Genomic DNA, 16,297 nt, shown 5'->3' with positions numbered 1-16,297 from the left:
CCACCAGCCACTCTGCAGAAGCAAGACTGGGCAATCTACTTCCATAAAGATTTACTGCCTTAGAAACCCAATGGGGGTCACCATGAGTTGTAGTCGACTCAATGGCAGTGGGATTTTTGTTTTTTTCTTTCGCCTTTCATTATTGTTAGTTGCCGTGGAGTCAGTTCTGACTCATGGCAACCGCATGTGTGCAAAGTAGAACTGCTCCAAGGGATTTTCAAGGCTGTGACCTTTCTGAAGCAGATCACTAGGCCTGTCTTCTGAGGCACTTCTGGGTGGGTTTGAAATGCCAATCTTTCAGCTGGTAGTCCAGCACTTAACTGTTTGTGCTATCTTTAGGGCTGAGCTAATTCTATTGAGAATGTGTCTTGCTTCCACTCATTCATTCTCCATTGTTTTATCCCTCAAAAGTGTACTTAGGAACTATGTATTAGTTAGTTGTTTTTCTGTGCTCATAGTCTGTAACAAACAACCCCCAAATCTCAGGGACTGACAGCTGCAAACATTTATTTCATACTCCCAGATCTCCAGATCTGGAGTTTGGCTGCTATTCAGCTGGGCTAGAGTTGAGTCCAGCTTTCAGTTTGAATTCATGTTTGCCCCATATGGATTCATTCTGAGATCCAAGCTGAAGGAGCAGTGGCTACCTGGGACATGTTCTTCTCATAGAGAAGGACAAAAGTTTCAAGAGGGCTGGTAGACTCTTGAAGCTTTACTTTGGAACTGGCACATTGTCATTTTCACCCACATTCCATTGGCCAAAGCAATGAACATGGCCAAGTTCAAAGTTTGGAAGATACACTTTGTCCACAATAAACAGTACAGTGTCAGAGACAAGGAGTAAAGAAAGAAAGAAGGGCAAATCATATTATTCATAACCCTAGGTGGTGTAAGTGGTTAATGGGTTCAACTATTAACTGAAAGGTTGGCACAAATCACCACAGACCAGAGATGACTCTGAAGAAAGGACTGACAATCTTATTCCAAAAAATCAGCCATGGAAAGCACACAGGCACAGCTCTACTCTGACACATATGTGTCACCATGAGTTGGAATTGCTCGATGTCAATTACCTTTCTTTTTTCCTTTAATGACAACTTGTTAGATATTAAGCCCCACATGACATTCTGCAGAGACCCAGATGGATAAAACAGGATCTCAGCCCCTGAGAAGCACAGATTGATGAGAGAGACAGACAGACAAAGATGCCAGGTGGGGCTATAAGCGAGATGTAGGACAAATGAGCAGCAAGAGCATGGAGGTAGGAATGACTCTCATTGCTGGGATGTCTACCTCCCATGTTAGGCAACCAGGGTTCTTAAGCCTGGGCTCAGGCCGCAGCTCTGTGAACTGAGACTGTGTGTGGGAGCTGGCCCTCAGCTGCAGGACATGGAGCAAAGGGGAATCAAGTCCATGTCTGGGCTGGGCCAAGTTTGTTCCAGAAAGTCCAAAGCACTTATGCAGAGAACAACAGAGACGGAGATCTCACTTCTTACTTAAGGGCTGGCACAGAAAAGAGACACAAGTGAGCCATTGGGGAGGTGGAGTCTATGGTGATTCGGAGAGGTGAAGGGTTTCAGAGGGAAGGACTGCCTGATGGGTGCCTATTGCACTGAGCTGAGAGCAAAGAACCCACCAAAACCAAACCCACTGCCATCTAGTAGATTCCTACTCATAGCCACCCCTTAAGACAGAGTATAACTGCCCCATAGGGTTTCCAAGTCTATAAATCTTTACAGAAGCAGACTGTCTTATCTTTCTCTGATGGAGCAGCTGGTGGGTTCAAACCGATGACTTTTTGGTTAGCAGCCCATTGCTTTAACTGCAGCGCCACCAGAGCCACAGGAGCTGGGAAGTCACTATGAAAGTCATCAAATTGGAGGACTGGACAAAGGAAGTGGATCCAGGCAGCTTTCCCAGAGGTCTGGGTATTCCAATTAGGGCATAGCTGGTGACTTTGTTAGCAGATAGGTGCTAGATGGTGGGAAGAGGAGTCTCAGGGATTTGGGTGACACTTCCAGGCCACAGTACTCCTCCATTTTTCATAATGTTCCTGTGATTGTTATCTTTGCCCCAGTCCACTCCATCCCCTAACTGGGCATTCTGCCTGGTGCTCCAGGCTGCCCAGCTACGCACACCGGGTCTCTGTGTTTCTCAGAGGCTTCTTGGAGACAGATGTTTCATCACCTTTGAGACTCGAGGAGTTTTTTCTCCTCAAGTAATTATCCTTGCAATTATGTGGTTTGATCTCTGAGTGATTAAAAAACTTGGAGACTCCCCAACAGCATGATGTAGACTGAGTTTTCCAGGGGCTAGGCCCCAGTGCCAATGTACCCAGTGCTGGGTTCAAACACATAGGCTACCTGAATTCTCACTCTTCCACTATCTTCCCTTGTGCGGGTGTGGAGAGAGCCCTGTTGCCTGGAAATCCCTGCTTTGCCCCTAGAGGCTGGGTCAAATTTTGGTGATGATCTGTTTTCAGAGGAACACAGCAAATCCCCCAGAACAGCATGATTAAACACTCCAAGGCCTTGAAGTTATCTCTCAAGGGACCTAGAGGTCCTCATGAAAATTAGACTTCTGGGAGTCTGGCATGACATATCCAACTCCTGAGCTGGGTGAGCTGGTGAGGCATTTGAGGTGAAAGGAAAAGCTTTCTGAAAGGCATGAAAAAGTAAGCATGTCAGTGGTATTTGGAGAACACAGTCAATTAGACAAGAGTGGAGGAATCCCTGGATGGTGCAAACAGTTAATGCATTTGACTGCTAACTAAAAGCCTGGAAGTTCCAGAGGTAACTTGGAAGAAAGGCCTGGTGATCTACTTCTGGAAAATCAGCCACCGAAACCCCTGTGGGGCACAGTTCTACTCTGACACGTATGTAGTAGTGGTCATTAGTCAGGGTTGCCATGAGTTGGGGTAGACTCAATGGCAACTGGTAGACAGGGGTGGGCTGGATGGGGCTGGGATGGTGAGAGTGCCTTGTAAATGAGGCTATCTGGGAGGGAGGAACCAGGTGGCTAATAAAGTTAGGCTGTAGCTTCTAGGCAGTAGTTACATAGAAGCCTTTTAAAACGGGAAGTAGCACTTTCCAAAATTGATTATTAAGTCCCATAGAAGATGGAAGAGACTGGAGAGAGATTAGAGGAAACACTCTGGTCAGGACCATGTCCTAGGAAGTGGAGGAAGAGAGGATAAGCTGAATAATCTTTAGTCTTTTCCACATAGTTTGCATATTCATCTTCTTACAGGGACAGGGCATATGATGTAAAGGAATGAAGTGGGCTGAGTGGTTTCAAAAGAAAATTTTTTCAATATATTTTCATAATGATGTCTTAATCTATGTCATGTTAGGCATAGAAATACTTTGTATAGTAGTCAAGAATGATACATTCCAGTCAGATAGGCATGATCTGGATGGCCAGGCTATATCAAGGGACCAGAGGTTTGGGGTGAGCATGGGGTCAAGATGCTGCTCTCCAAGAAGTAATGGGGGAAAAGGCTTTTTGGCTCTGTGGTTTGAGCCATTTGCTTTCCCTGGGACTATTCCTCTGAGTTGATGTAGCCTTTCCACTTGTGATAATGTTTAATACACTGAAATCCAGATAAGTCAAGAGTCCATGGTGGTAGTGGACAATGTGAACCTCATACATGAGCATGAGGTCAGAAGAACTAGGTGGTGCCCAGCTACCATTGTTAACCTCTTGGAAAGCGATCAGTGCAAAAGATCTTGGATAGAGTGGGAGAAAAAGGTAGAACAAAACTAAAAAGCATAAAATAGACCAGGCTTACTGGTCTGATAGAGACTGGTGAACCCCCTGAGACTATGGCCCTTAGTCAGTTGAACTTACTCCCACAGCTTCCAGGCAAACAAAAGACAGGCATAAAAGGTGAACATTTACACCAGGTAGGTACACTCTTTGGAACAATCAATCATGGGAGATCAGAAGGGCAGTATTTGCACAGAGAGATAACTCAGAGGGCAGAAATGCACAGGAAAGAAGGACAAAGGGCAAAGGTAACTACAGGGAGGAAGTGGGAAGAGAGCTGTTACATCATGGGGATTGCAATCAATGTCATGAAACAAAACATGTATGAACTGCTGTATGGAAAATTAATTTTCTCTGTAAACTTTTCCCAAAATCACAATTAAAATAATAATAATAAGAAGAAGAATACTTGGTGGGCGAGGGTGGGGGTCAGACAGAGGCCCAGAGCCCCAGCCAGAACCAACTGGAGCTGTGTGGGCCTAGTTTCCCATATCTGTTGTAACAAAATACCACAAACTAAGTGGCTTAAAACAACAAAAATTTATTCTGTCATAGTTTTGGAGGGTAGAAGTCTAAAATCAAGGTGTTGGCAGGCCACACTTCCTCTGAAGCCTCTAAAAAACCAAACCAAACTCACTGCTGTCGAGTTGGATCCAACTCATAAGGACCCCTCCTTGGGTTTCCGAGGTTGTATCTGTATGGAAGTAGATTGCCCAATCTTCCTTCCAAGAAGTGGCTGGTAGGTTTGAATCACCAGCCTTTTGGTTAGCAGTGAAGTCCCTCTAGGGGAGCAAATTTCCTTGCCTCTTCCAGCTTCTGGTGGTTGCCAACAATCCTTGATGTTCCTTGGCTTGTAAACGCATCATTCAAATTTCTGCCTCTGTCCTCTCATGGTATTCTTTCTCTGTGTGGGCCTATGTGTATGTGTCTAAATTTCCCTCTTCTTATAGGGACACCAATTGTTAGATTAAGGTCTATATTCAAGTCAGTATGGACTCATCTTAACTTGATTACATCTGCAAAGATGCTATTTCCAAATAAAGTCGCATCCTGAGGTTCTAAATGGACATGCATTATGGGGAGACACTATTTAACCCAGGAAGCCAGCCAAGTTGAATTCCTGACTGATCTGTCAGGTGAGCATCTGGGATTGCTGAGCCCCACTGAGCCCCACCTCCATATCTCAGGCTCACACGTGCTGTTGATAGCCTGGAATGGCAGGTGGGAACCTGAGGCCTTCTGGGGCTAGACAGAGAGCTGTGGTGAAGGGGAGGCCCAGACTCCCACAGGAGGCTGAAGGTAGAGGCAGTGGGCACACCCTGACCCAGCACTGTGTATAGGGCACACTGTCACCTGATCCTGCAGCTCGTGTGCCCTGGGTTTGACCTGCAGGCTGCTGCTGGCTTTAGGTCTCTGTCTTGACAAGGCAAATCAGCTACCATGCTGCAAAAACCTCCACAGAACTCCAGTGGCCTGAGAATGAATTGCTGTCAGGTGGAGAGGAAGCAAAAATATAACCTGCATGACAAGACCTGATTGTTCTGAGGGAACTCCCTAGGGGTTGAGAGAGCCTGTGCCTTGGACACCCTCTCCTTCCCCACCTGGCTTTGGCTTGCTTATATATCCTGGCCTTCCACTTTTTTCATCCTTCCAGAACCAGTTGTCCTTGAGTTGACTCCAACTCATGATAATGCCATGTGTGTCAGAGCAGAACTGTGCTCCATAGGGATTTCTATGGAAGTAGATCACCAGGCCTTTCTTCTGAGTTGCTTCTCAGTGAACTTGAACCTCCAAACTTTTGGTTAGCAATGGAATGCCTTAACTGTTTGCGCCACCCAGAGACTCCTTCCATCCTTCAGAGGAGCTTTTTTTTTTTTTTTTTTTTTTTTTTTTTTTTTTTTGCCTAACTCTTGTAATCATTGCCCCAACAGTAACTTTGCCCATCTGCTTTTCTGAGGGCCCTTCCAGGAGGTTCTCTGCCCCCTTTGGAGAGAAGGAGCTATGTCCATGTAGGAAAAGTGGCAGAGAGCTCTAGAGTCCACATATCTCCTTTGAAAGTTCAAAGTCTCTGAAGCAAAGACTGTAGGATTCCTGACTTGGAGAAGACATTAAACCAGTTGCCGTTGAGTCAATTCTCAGCTCTGACGACCTCATGGGTGTCAGAGTAGAACTGTGCTCCACTGGGTTTTCAATGGCTGATTTTCTGGAAGTAGATCTCCAGGCCTTTCTTCCAAGGTGCCTTGGGGTGGACTCAAACTTCCAGCCGTTAGGTTAGCGACTGAGCTCATTAACTGTTTGCACCACCCAGGGACTTTGGAGAAGACTTTAACAGTCATGAAATCTAACCTTTCTCAGAGCTTTAAGTCTTCCCTACGTGGCCATTCCTCAGGGTCATCCCATGTTTGAAAGAAAACTGCAGAGACAGGGTGCTTGCTGCCCCTCAAGGCAGCCCATTCATTTTTAGACAACTCTAATCTTTATCAAATTCTTGTGATGCTGTGTCAGAATCTGCCTCCCTAGCACTTCGCCCCTTAATCCTGGTTTATCCTCTGGGGCCCAGAGCGCAAGTATAATTCATCAAATCATCAGCTATCAGAGCTGGAGGCCACTGAGGCCAACCCCTCATCTTAAGTTCCCTCTCCTGCTCCTGATGCCACTTCTAGATGCACCAGCCTGGGTCCCAGTTGTCTGGCATTTGTATTTGTGAGGCTCTCCTTTGAATTTTAATAGTGATGTATTTTTATTTCTTTGTCAGGTTTCTATGTCCTTTCTGAACTCAGGTTGGCCTTCTCAGCCGAAGAAGAGATAAGTGGCACATATGCTTTATGTGTTGTTGTTCTTGTTATTTGCCGTCAAGTCATCTCCAACTCATAGCAACCCTATATGCAGAGCAGAATGAAACACTGCCCGGTCCCACGCCAGCTCTGCAATCCTTGCTGTACATGAGCCCATCGCCACTGTGTCAATCCATCTTGTTGAGGGCCTTCTCCTCTTTTGATGACCTTCCACCTTACCAAGCATGACATCCTTTTCAGAGAATGGTCCCTTCTGACAACATGAGCAAAGTAGGTGATATGAAGTTTGGCCATTCTTGCTTCCAAGGAGCATTCTGGCTGCACTTCCTCCAGGACAGATTTGTTAGTTCTTTTAGCAGTCCATGGTATTTTCAGCATTCCTTGCCAGCACCACAACTCAAAAGCATCAATTCTTCTTCAGTCTTCCTTGTTCATTATGTGCTTTATGTAGGTATGAGAAATAGAACATTTGTGGTCAAAGGGTGGAAGACTGGCAAGCCCAAAAGTTGGAGAAGGTGGGAGAGATACTCCCCACAGACGGGGTGGTGGCAGTTTAACTTTCTCTCTAGCAGACCTTAGATCTGCAGGTGACCCATGACTACAAACAGCTGCTGCTTTTCCTGCTCGTACCCCCCTGCCCCCAATATAAAAAGCACACACATCATACTATTTATAGCACTAGTAAATAAAGAATAAAATAGCAAGTTAAAGTAGGTTTTGATTGCCTACGTGTTGGTAAAACCCAGCTGGAATAATTTGATTCATGCACGGAAAAATGCCTCCAAAGCAGGGCCTTTTTTTAGTGTGCTGAAACCGAATTCCTCCAGCCGCAGATACAAATTTCTGCTCCTAGAGTTTGACTCCAAGACACAGAATGAAAATCTAAGATGAGATTCTGAGAGAACTGATTATGTGATCCCTTGAAATATTCCAACTAGCCTTTTTTTCCCTCATTTTGCCGACAGAGCTGCTGAATGCAGTAACAGATGCTAATATCCCCTTTGGTGCCGGGTCCCTTTCTAGGAGACACATCCACACTCTGTTGGAAGGGGATGGTGAGCATCTCATCTGTCAGACCTCTGGACACAGCACCGTGGCACAGAGGAAGAGGTGTGTTTTTCAGCAAAATCAGACACCATGTGAAGTTGATTTCTATTCCCGGTATCAAGGGCTTGTGACTAATTTTATATTCTGCAAGTGATTTTTGAGGAATGAAAAATTTATCCTTCCCACGCCCAACCACCCACTCCCTCCAATAAGGATTTCCCTTTCCAAAGACGCCAGATTGCTTTGCAGACAATGCCATTCATATGTTATAGGAGATTCTGTTTGAAGTTGGAGGAAGTGTCATTATCCTGTTGTAGGCTGTCCTCTGGCTTAACCATCCACTGGACTTATCAGTGACCCATGGTTGCTGACAGCGGCTGCTCTTCCTGTCTGCAATGCACCAAACCTCCTAGCCACACACACACAAATACACACATGGGACCCCAATACGGTGACCTTAAGATTTAATTTGAAAAACACTTTTAGAAATTATGTGGGCTAGTGGAAAGATGGAAGGAAGCCGTGATAATTCAGAACTGTTTTTGGAGGAGTTGATTCCAGAAGGCAGACTCCAACAAAACATTCCTTCACTGCTCCTGAGAGTTTTTCGTTCACTTTGATACATGGCTTAACAAGTAGGCATCCAATTGAATTTATGGGATTTATCTTTTAAAAATATGAATACTTCTGAGAGGATTAAGAGATGCCCAGTCATTCACATGTTAGTGAGACTTAGTCCAATAAAATTGCTTTCCCTTGAGCATCGTTTTGGGTTCAGCTACATTTGAGACAGTGAGATTTGAAATAATGAGGAGGATGAGTGATTTTAACAGTAATGCATCTAGAGGATGGGCAGAGCCTTACAGAGACCAAAGGCTTGAATGAAGGAATGGTGGCAAGGAGATGAGAGATGGAAAACAGATGAGAAAGCCCAAAGGCAAATTTCCTCTCTCTCATCATATTGCATGGACTCCTACATTAGGCGTCAAACATTTTCTAGCGTTCAGACGCTTTCAATAGATTTTGGCAGTATGGACAAGGAGACTGACCACCACTTTAAATATAGTTTTCATGGGAGAAATTTGTTCCCAGTTCTGATACAACCAGCTTGCAAGTGAATTTTTTTTTTTTCAGGTGGCAATTTAGACTGCACAAATGACAAAAATGATGCTTAGAAAGACAAAATTCTCACATGGTGGTAGTGAAAACAGAATTTATTCCTTCAGATATAGGGCACATGGTGTTAGAGATAGGTTCCTGAGTAGTGCAAATGGTTTGCGCTCAGCCACTAACCAAAAGGTTGGCTGCGTGTATTCACCCAAAGGCACCGTAGAAAAATGCCTGATGATCTACTTCGGTAAAATTGTTGTTGTTGCCATCCTCTGTTGTTAGTTGCCATCAAGTGGATTACATCTCTTGAAGACCGCATGTGCAGAGTAGAATTGCTCCACAGGGTTTTTAAGGCTGTGAGTTTTCAGAGGCTGATCACCAGGCCTGTCTTCTGAGGTGCTTCTGGGTGGGCTCCATTTGCCAACCTTTGAGCTAGTGGAGCTGAGCTTAACTATGGATGCCATCCAGGGACTTATTGCATAAGATCATAGCCATTGAAAACCCTATGGAGCACAGTTCTACTCTGAAACACATGGGGTTGCTATGAATTGAAACTGACTCCATGGCAACCGGTTTGGTGATACAGATTAAGGAAGTGCTCTCAGAACAAAGAAATCCATGAGGATGAGCGTCTGGCGTCATGGTCAAGTGCTTTGTCATTGGATTCTGACTATTCTCCCCCACTCCCTGCCATCCTGTATTAATTTCTAAGGGCTGCTGTGATAAAATATCACAAACTGGGTGGCTTATAAGAACAGAAATATATTGCCTCACAATTTTAGGGACTAGAAGTTCAAATCAACGTGCCACCAGACCATGCTCTCTCTGAAGCCTCTAGGGGAAGGTCCTTTCTTATCTCTCCTAGCTTCTGGTAGCCCCGAGCATTCTTTGGTGTGTAACCTTTTCACAGGGATATCCTTCCTTTGCCTGTTATTCTGTGTCTCTTCCTTTAAAGGACACCATTCAAATGGAATTAGGGCCCATCCTACTCCAATGTGACCTCATGTTAACTGAGAACATCTTCAAAGACACTATTTGCAAACAAAATTCATATTCACAGGTACTAGAGGTTAAGACTGTAGCATTTTTTGAGGATATAATTCAATTAATAACATACCCTTTATTTTAATTCCTCCTTTGCTAGGGGATTTCTGAGGTATGGCCCCAGAAGTGCCTGGACCCCTGTCTGCTGCAAAAGACAGCCCGGTAGATGTTAATTCCTACCATAGGGAGCTTCAGTGGAAACCTAATTAGCCATTCTAATGATTTCCAAGGTTCCAGCAATTGAAATGACGCCTGGCTTCTTGTCATTAGGACACTGCTAGGGTCGTCAGGGCTCTGTGCCTAGGAGAGTTTCAGGACTGAGGGCAGAGGCAAAAACGATGAGGAAAGAAGACTTCTTCCCACCCGGGATCTTGGGCTGAAGTTGTCCAGCAGGGTTAAACATCAATTTAGAAAGCAGGGAAGGAGTTCTTACCCTGGAGTGAGTGAAAACCTACAATTATATGCAAAATTTCACATATCCATTTTTTGGGGGAGCCCATCATTCCATCAAATTCTCAAAAGAATCTTGATCCCAAAAGCTTAAGAAATACTGGTCCAGATGATAATTTTAACACCACAGTGAATAATCTCTTGTTAGAGAAGACATTCAACTAGTATGTTGTTGTTGTTAGCTGCCATTGTGTTGGCCCCTGACTCATAGTGATCCCATTGTTATAGAATAGAACTGCTCCACAGGGTTTTCTTGGCTGAAATCCTTAAAGGCCTCTTCTTCTGCAATGTGGCTGGGTGGGTTTGAACCACCTAATTTTAGGTTAGCAGCTAAATCTAACAAACAGTTAGATTGCAAACTGTTTGTACCATCCAGGCTGCTTCAAACTTGGATGATAGTAAAATGTTTGCATTAGTCAGGATAGGTAAGGATATGCTGCAGTAACAAATGGTGTGTTGCTATAATAAAAGCTGATTCCTCTCTCATGCTCCATGCCTGATGGGGGCCAGTTGGGAGAATATACTCCATGCAGTCACTCAGAAATCTAGACTGAGGAAGTCTTCACTTCAACGTAAGCTTCCACATTCACCACAGCAGAAGGAAAAGAAAATGACAAAAAAAAAAAAAAAAAATCTCACTGACTGGTTCAGCCTCCATCCAGAAGTGCTCACATTTCATTGGCTTGAGGAAGTCACATGGCCAGAGTAATTCCAAAATAGGAGGGGACATCCCATCCCATCATGTGCCCAGAGGGAGAACTGGAATATTTGTGAACAGCCATAATGACTACCACTAGGATGTAAAATTTTTTGAAAGAAAACCATAAAGCGTTCAGCTCATCCACTTTAAAAATTAAGAGCAAGGAACATAAAACTGTATTCAATAAATATAGTAGATAATAAAAAGAATTTCAGTTCCATGTTATGGCCAATTAAGATAGAAAAAGTTAGGGGGGAAGAGAGTGAAAGAGAGGGAGGGAAAGAAAGTGAGAGAAGAAGGAAATGAGTCAGGAGGAAAAGGAAAGGGGCCAGTGTGCGGATAAGGGGAGGGCCAAGGCCAAGGCCAAGGCTAGTCTTTCCTGCCCATGGAGCCCTACATCTCATATAGTTCCATGCTCAGCCTGCTGCCCCAGGAGGTCAGCTCCCCCACAGCCAGGCAGGCTTCCAATTTTCCCAGCACCCTCATCTTGCTAGGGCCTGTTCCTAATAAACAGCAGGATTCTCAGTGCCCTGTATGGGGTGCCTTGCAGGAACCCCTCTCACTTATGCTTTTGATTGGGCATCATACTACCATGCAGAAAAGTAAAGGTGAAAGCCAGGCATGGCTTGTGGACTAGTTTCCCAGCCTGTCTTCCCCCGCCAGATACCAGAATTCTATTTGTGTCTGTCAACCACCTGCACCAAGGCCACAGCCAGACCAAAGTATGTTAAAAGCAGCAAAAACAATCTCCTTCCCTAATGCAGTAACTTGATTCAGTGCATGTGCTGAAACTATTACATAAATATGCTATGCACATATTTTATAATAGAAAAGACTCGTTTTGTCTCTCTATACTTCTACATGTTTTAAAAGCATCAACTAGCCCCAGGAGCTCCACTTCCTCCACCCCCCACTCCTTTCCCTTGTCTCCTGGAGCTGGGCCTTCTCCTTCCCAGTGCCCTTTGTAAGAGTGTAAGCCTCCTGTGGCCATCTTCTACTCCCACTTATGTCCACTGCTGAAAAATAAAGAGCTTAGCTGGGACTCCTTCTCATGTTCCCTGGAGGAGGGATGTACCTAGGGGAAAGATGGGCCAGGCTGGGGGTGCAGTCAGGTACAGAGAGATATGGTGATGACCTAAACCAAAACCAAATCAAATCCACTGGCATCAAGTCAATTCTGGCTCACAGTGACACCCATTGGGTTTCCAAGGCTGTAAATCTTTACAGAAGTAGATTGTCTCATCTTCCTCCTATGGAGAAGCTGGTTGTGGGTTTGGATCGCTGACATTCTGGTTAGCAGCCAAATACATTCCCCACTATGCCACCAGAGCTCCTTGGTGATCACCTAACGTGTCTTACAGTTTCAGGATCAATATTGGTTCCTACTTCATTGCTATCACCTCTAGGTAAGGGGATGAGAACTTGACCTCTCATCAGGAGTATTATGGATTGAATTGTGTCCCCTCAAAATATGGGCTGAATTCCTGGTCCTTATACCTATTGATATGATCTTATTTGGAAATAAGGGTTTTCTTTGGTTATGTTAATGAGGCCACATCAGTGTAGGGTGGATCCTAAACTTAATCATTTCTGAGTTATAAAAAGAATAGGATAGACCTAGAGACACATACATACTTGAGGCTACTGACAAGGAAGGAATCGACATGGTTAAGACCCTGAATTGGACTTTTAGCCTGCAGAACTGTGAGAAAATAATAATAATTTCTGTTCTTTAAAGCCACCCACTTATGATATTTGTATTACACCAGCATGAGGTAACTAAGACAAAGAGCTGTGCCCCCTGTATCAGTCTGCTTTTGCTGTCTGGCAAATTATCCCAAAGTTTAGTGGTTTAAAATAACCATTTATTATTTCTCACTAGTCTGTGGCGGGAGGCTAGTGATTCACACCTACCAGCCACTCCTCAGAAGGAAGGTCGGGCAATCTACTTCCATAGTGATACTGCCTTGGGAATCCAAGGAGGGGTCACTGTGAGTAGGGTCTGACTCGAGGGCACATAACAACAACAATAAGTCTGTGGCTTGGGAGCTCTGGAAACCTAGTGCCTAAGGCACTTGACTGCTAACCAGAAGGCTGGCGGTTCAAACCCACCAGCCACTCCTTGGAAGGAAGGTTGGGCAATGTACTTCCGTAGTGATACTGCCTTGGAAACCCAGGGAGGGGTCTCTATGAGTAGGGTCTGACTTGAGGACATATAACAACAAAAACAACAGTCTGTGGCTTAGCCACGTGGCTCTGGTCTGGACCAGCTTGACAGATCTCTACTAGGCTCACTCATGCATCTATCCACAGTCAGCAGGTGGGTTGCCTGGGCTGGCTGGGGCTTCTCTCCCTGTGACTATCCATCCTCCAGCAGGCTAGCCTGGGATTATTCACATGGCTGCTGCTGGGTTCTAAGAACAACAAAAAAGCAAGTCTCAATGCACAAGAACTCTTCAGACCTTTGCTTGTGTAACTTTTGCTACTATCTCATTGGCTAAAAAAAAACCATATGGCCAATCCAGATTCAACAGAAATAGACTCCATCTCTTGATGAGAGGACCTATAAAGTCACATCATAAGGGTGAAAGTATAGGGAGGGGAATAATTTGTGATAATTTTTGCATTCCACCGCTCTTGAGTCCCAGTCTTTCCACTCCACTTCTCCCTGGCATATGGTCTCCCTGGTGTCCTCCTTCTCCGCCTTATGGTCAAGGGAGCACAGCCAATATGAAGCCAATATGTGTTACTCTGTGAGAGATTTAGGAGCTCTGGTGGCATAGTGCCTAAGGCATTAGACCACTAACCAGAAGGCTGGCAGTTCAAACCCACCAGCCACTCTTCAGAAGGAAGGTTGGGCAATCTACTTCCGTAGTGATACCACTTTGGAAGCCCAAGGAGGGGTTGCTATGTGTTGGATCCAACTCGACAGCAGTGTGTTTGGCTTTTTAGCTTTGGTGAGAGATTTGGGTTCATTACGTACAGGAAAAGGGAACCTCTCTGGGTTAGACTTGGCTGTATATGGCAGAAAAAATAATCCAAATTAACAGTGGGTTTGACAAGATAGAAAGTTTTTCCTCTCAGGTCAAAAAGGCAGGTTGGGAGCCTTGATGAAATTATCAGGGAGCAAAGCTTCTTCCAGCTTGCTCATTTACCACCCCCAGACAACTTCCCTTATCTTCATGGTCTAAGAAGGCTGCTAGGGCTCCAGCCATCACATCTGCCGGTAGCATTAGGAAGAAAGGAAGCAGAAGAGCATACTCTTTTCTTAAAGTAAATCTTCTAGTAGTCTCATTCACTTCTGCATACATCTCATTGGTCAGAAATTACTCTTGAGTGAAGGGCATACCAATCTGCAAGAAAAGTTCAGAAAAGGACACATTGATGCATTAAATAAATGTTCTGTGACTAGGAGGAAGAGCAAAATGGATGTTGGAGTCTTTGCTAAATGAAGTCTCTCACACATTTTATTTGACTGAAATTATGAGACATCTTTACATAAGTCTTGTTTGCCCAATCATCACATCTGGGGTAAATTCATATTGTCTAGTTTGTTTCATTCAGGTAAATTCATATTGTCCCTTATTGCTCTCCAGGACAATTTGTCATGCCCTTGTGGCCCAGGGGCCTCTTGGGCAATGCCCAGAGAAGGTCCAGGACCAGCTCACCTATTTCACCCCAGGGCTGAAATACGTTTTATTTTTTCCTATTTTAATTAGAGATGATAAACACACAGTAAAATTCATGAATCTTAAGTGGATAGCTTGATGGATTTTTATGTATGTATGCATACCTGTAACCACAATTTGGAGTCTCTGGGTGGCTCATATGGTTAAGTGCTGGGCTAATAACTGAAAGGTTGGCAGTTCAAATCCATCCAGAGGTGCTGCAGAAGAAAGGTCTGGAAATCTGCTTCTGAAAGGTCACAGCTTTGAAAATCCTGTGGAGCAGCTGTTCTCTGAAGCAATGGAGTCTCCATGAGTTAGAATTGACTCAAAAGCAACTGGTTTGTTTAGGTTTGTCACTAGGAGTTGGAACTGACTCAATGGCACCCAACAACAATAACAATAGATCAAGCTATAGAACATTTCTGGGGTCCCAGAAGATTTTCCATCAATACCCACCCTCAGAGGCAATTCCCATTCTGACTCTTATCCCCTGTGGGGGCAGAGGTTCTTCTCAGGCTGCTGTCACCCAGAGTCTTCCCAGTAGAGCCTGTGCCTTAGCTTTCTGCTTGGTTTCTTGGATAGCAGTTATTCTCCCATCCCGTCTATTGCAGCCAGTCAGAAGGAGAATTAGGAAGCAAGGTTGCTGCATCCAGGGTGGGGGTGGAGGGTGACTCCTCTACACTCTTCCTGCTGAGGTTTGTTAGAAGTTTATGATTATTGCTGTTAGCTGCTGTCCAGTCCACTCTGAGTCATGGTGACTCCACTTACAATAGAATGAACTGTTGCTCAGTTTTGCACCATCTTCATGATCGTTGGTATACTTGAGTCAATTTTTGTAGCCACTGTGTGTTTTGAGTGTCTTTTAGTCAAAAGGGCTCATCTTCCAGCACTACATCAGACAATACTCTGTTGTGCTCCATAGGGTTTTCACTGACTAATTTTTGGAAGTAGATCTCTAGGCCTTTCCTCCTAGTCTGTCTTAGTGTGGAAGGTCCACTAAAACCCATCCACCATGGGTGACCCTACTAGAATTTGAAATACTGGTAGCATAGCTTCCAGCATCTCAGAAACATGCAAACCACCATAGTACGGCAAACAAGTGGGTGGTGGTTCATAGTGCCTAAGGCATTTGACTGCTAACCAGAAGGTTGATGGTTCAATCCCACCAGTCACTCCTCAGAAGGAAGGTTGGACAATCTACTTCTGTAGTGATACTGCCTCGGAAACCCAAGGAGGGGTTGCTATGAGTCAGATCTGACTCAACAGCAGTGCAGTTAGGTATACAATGTCCTGTTCACTGAGCTCTGATATCAATGTACTGATCAGCTGGATGGCTATAAAATAGCAAAAGTAGTTACATCCAGATATCTACCCTTCTTCCTTCCTCCCATGCAGACTTTATTTGTTCTCTGGTCCTGGCCTCACTATCTCTCAAGCCTTCTTCACGTTTCTCAAAAGAATATGGTCTTTCCTGTTTGGGTTTCCACAGCCCTGCCTAGTCATGTTCTCCCTGTTGGCAGCTAATCAAAGGGAGCTGATGATTTATAGGATATTCTGACAGGTTTGCTGTGGCGGCCACCATAGCTGATGGGTGAACATTATAGGAGGATCCACTTTGACTCAATACAAATAGCTTTAAAGCCTTGCTGTTGGCATACAGTCCCCAGACCAGTAGCATTGGCCTCAACTGGGAGCCTGTTAGAAATGCAGATTCT

The sequence above is a fragment of the Orycteropus afer genome, unplaced genomic scaffold (genome assembly GCF_000298275.1).
Source record: "Orycteropus afer afer isolate SDZICR_OR568_19922 unplaced genomic scaffold, OryAfe1.0 scaffold00341, whole genome shotgun sequence".
Taxonomy (NCBI): domain Eukaryota; kingdom Metazoa; phylum Chordata; class Mammalia; order Tubulidentata; family Orycteropodidae; genus Orycteropus; species Orycteropus afer.
The sequence above is the reverse complement of the archived record's forward strand: the minus strand, read 5'-3'. Positions refer to the sequence as shown.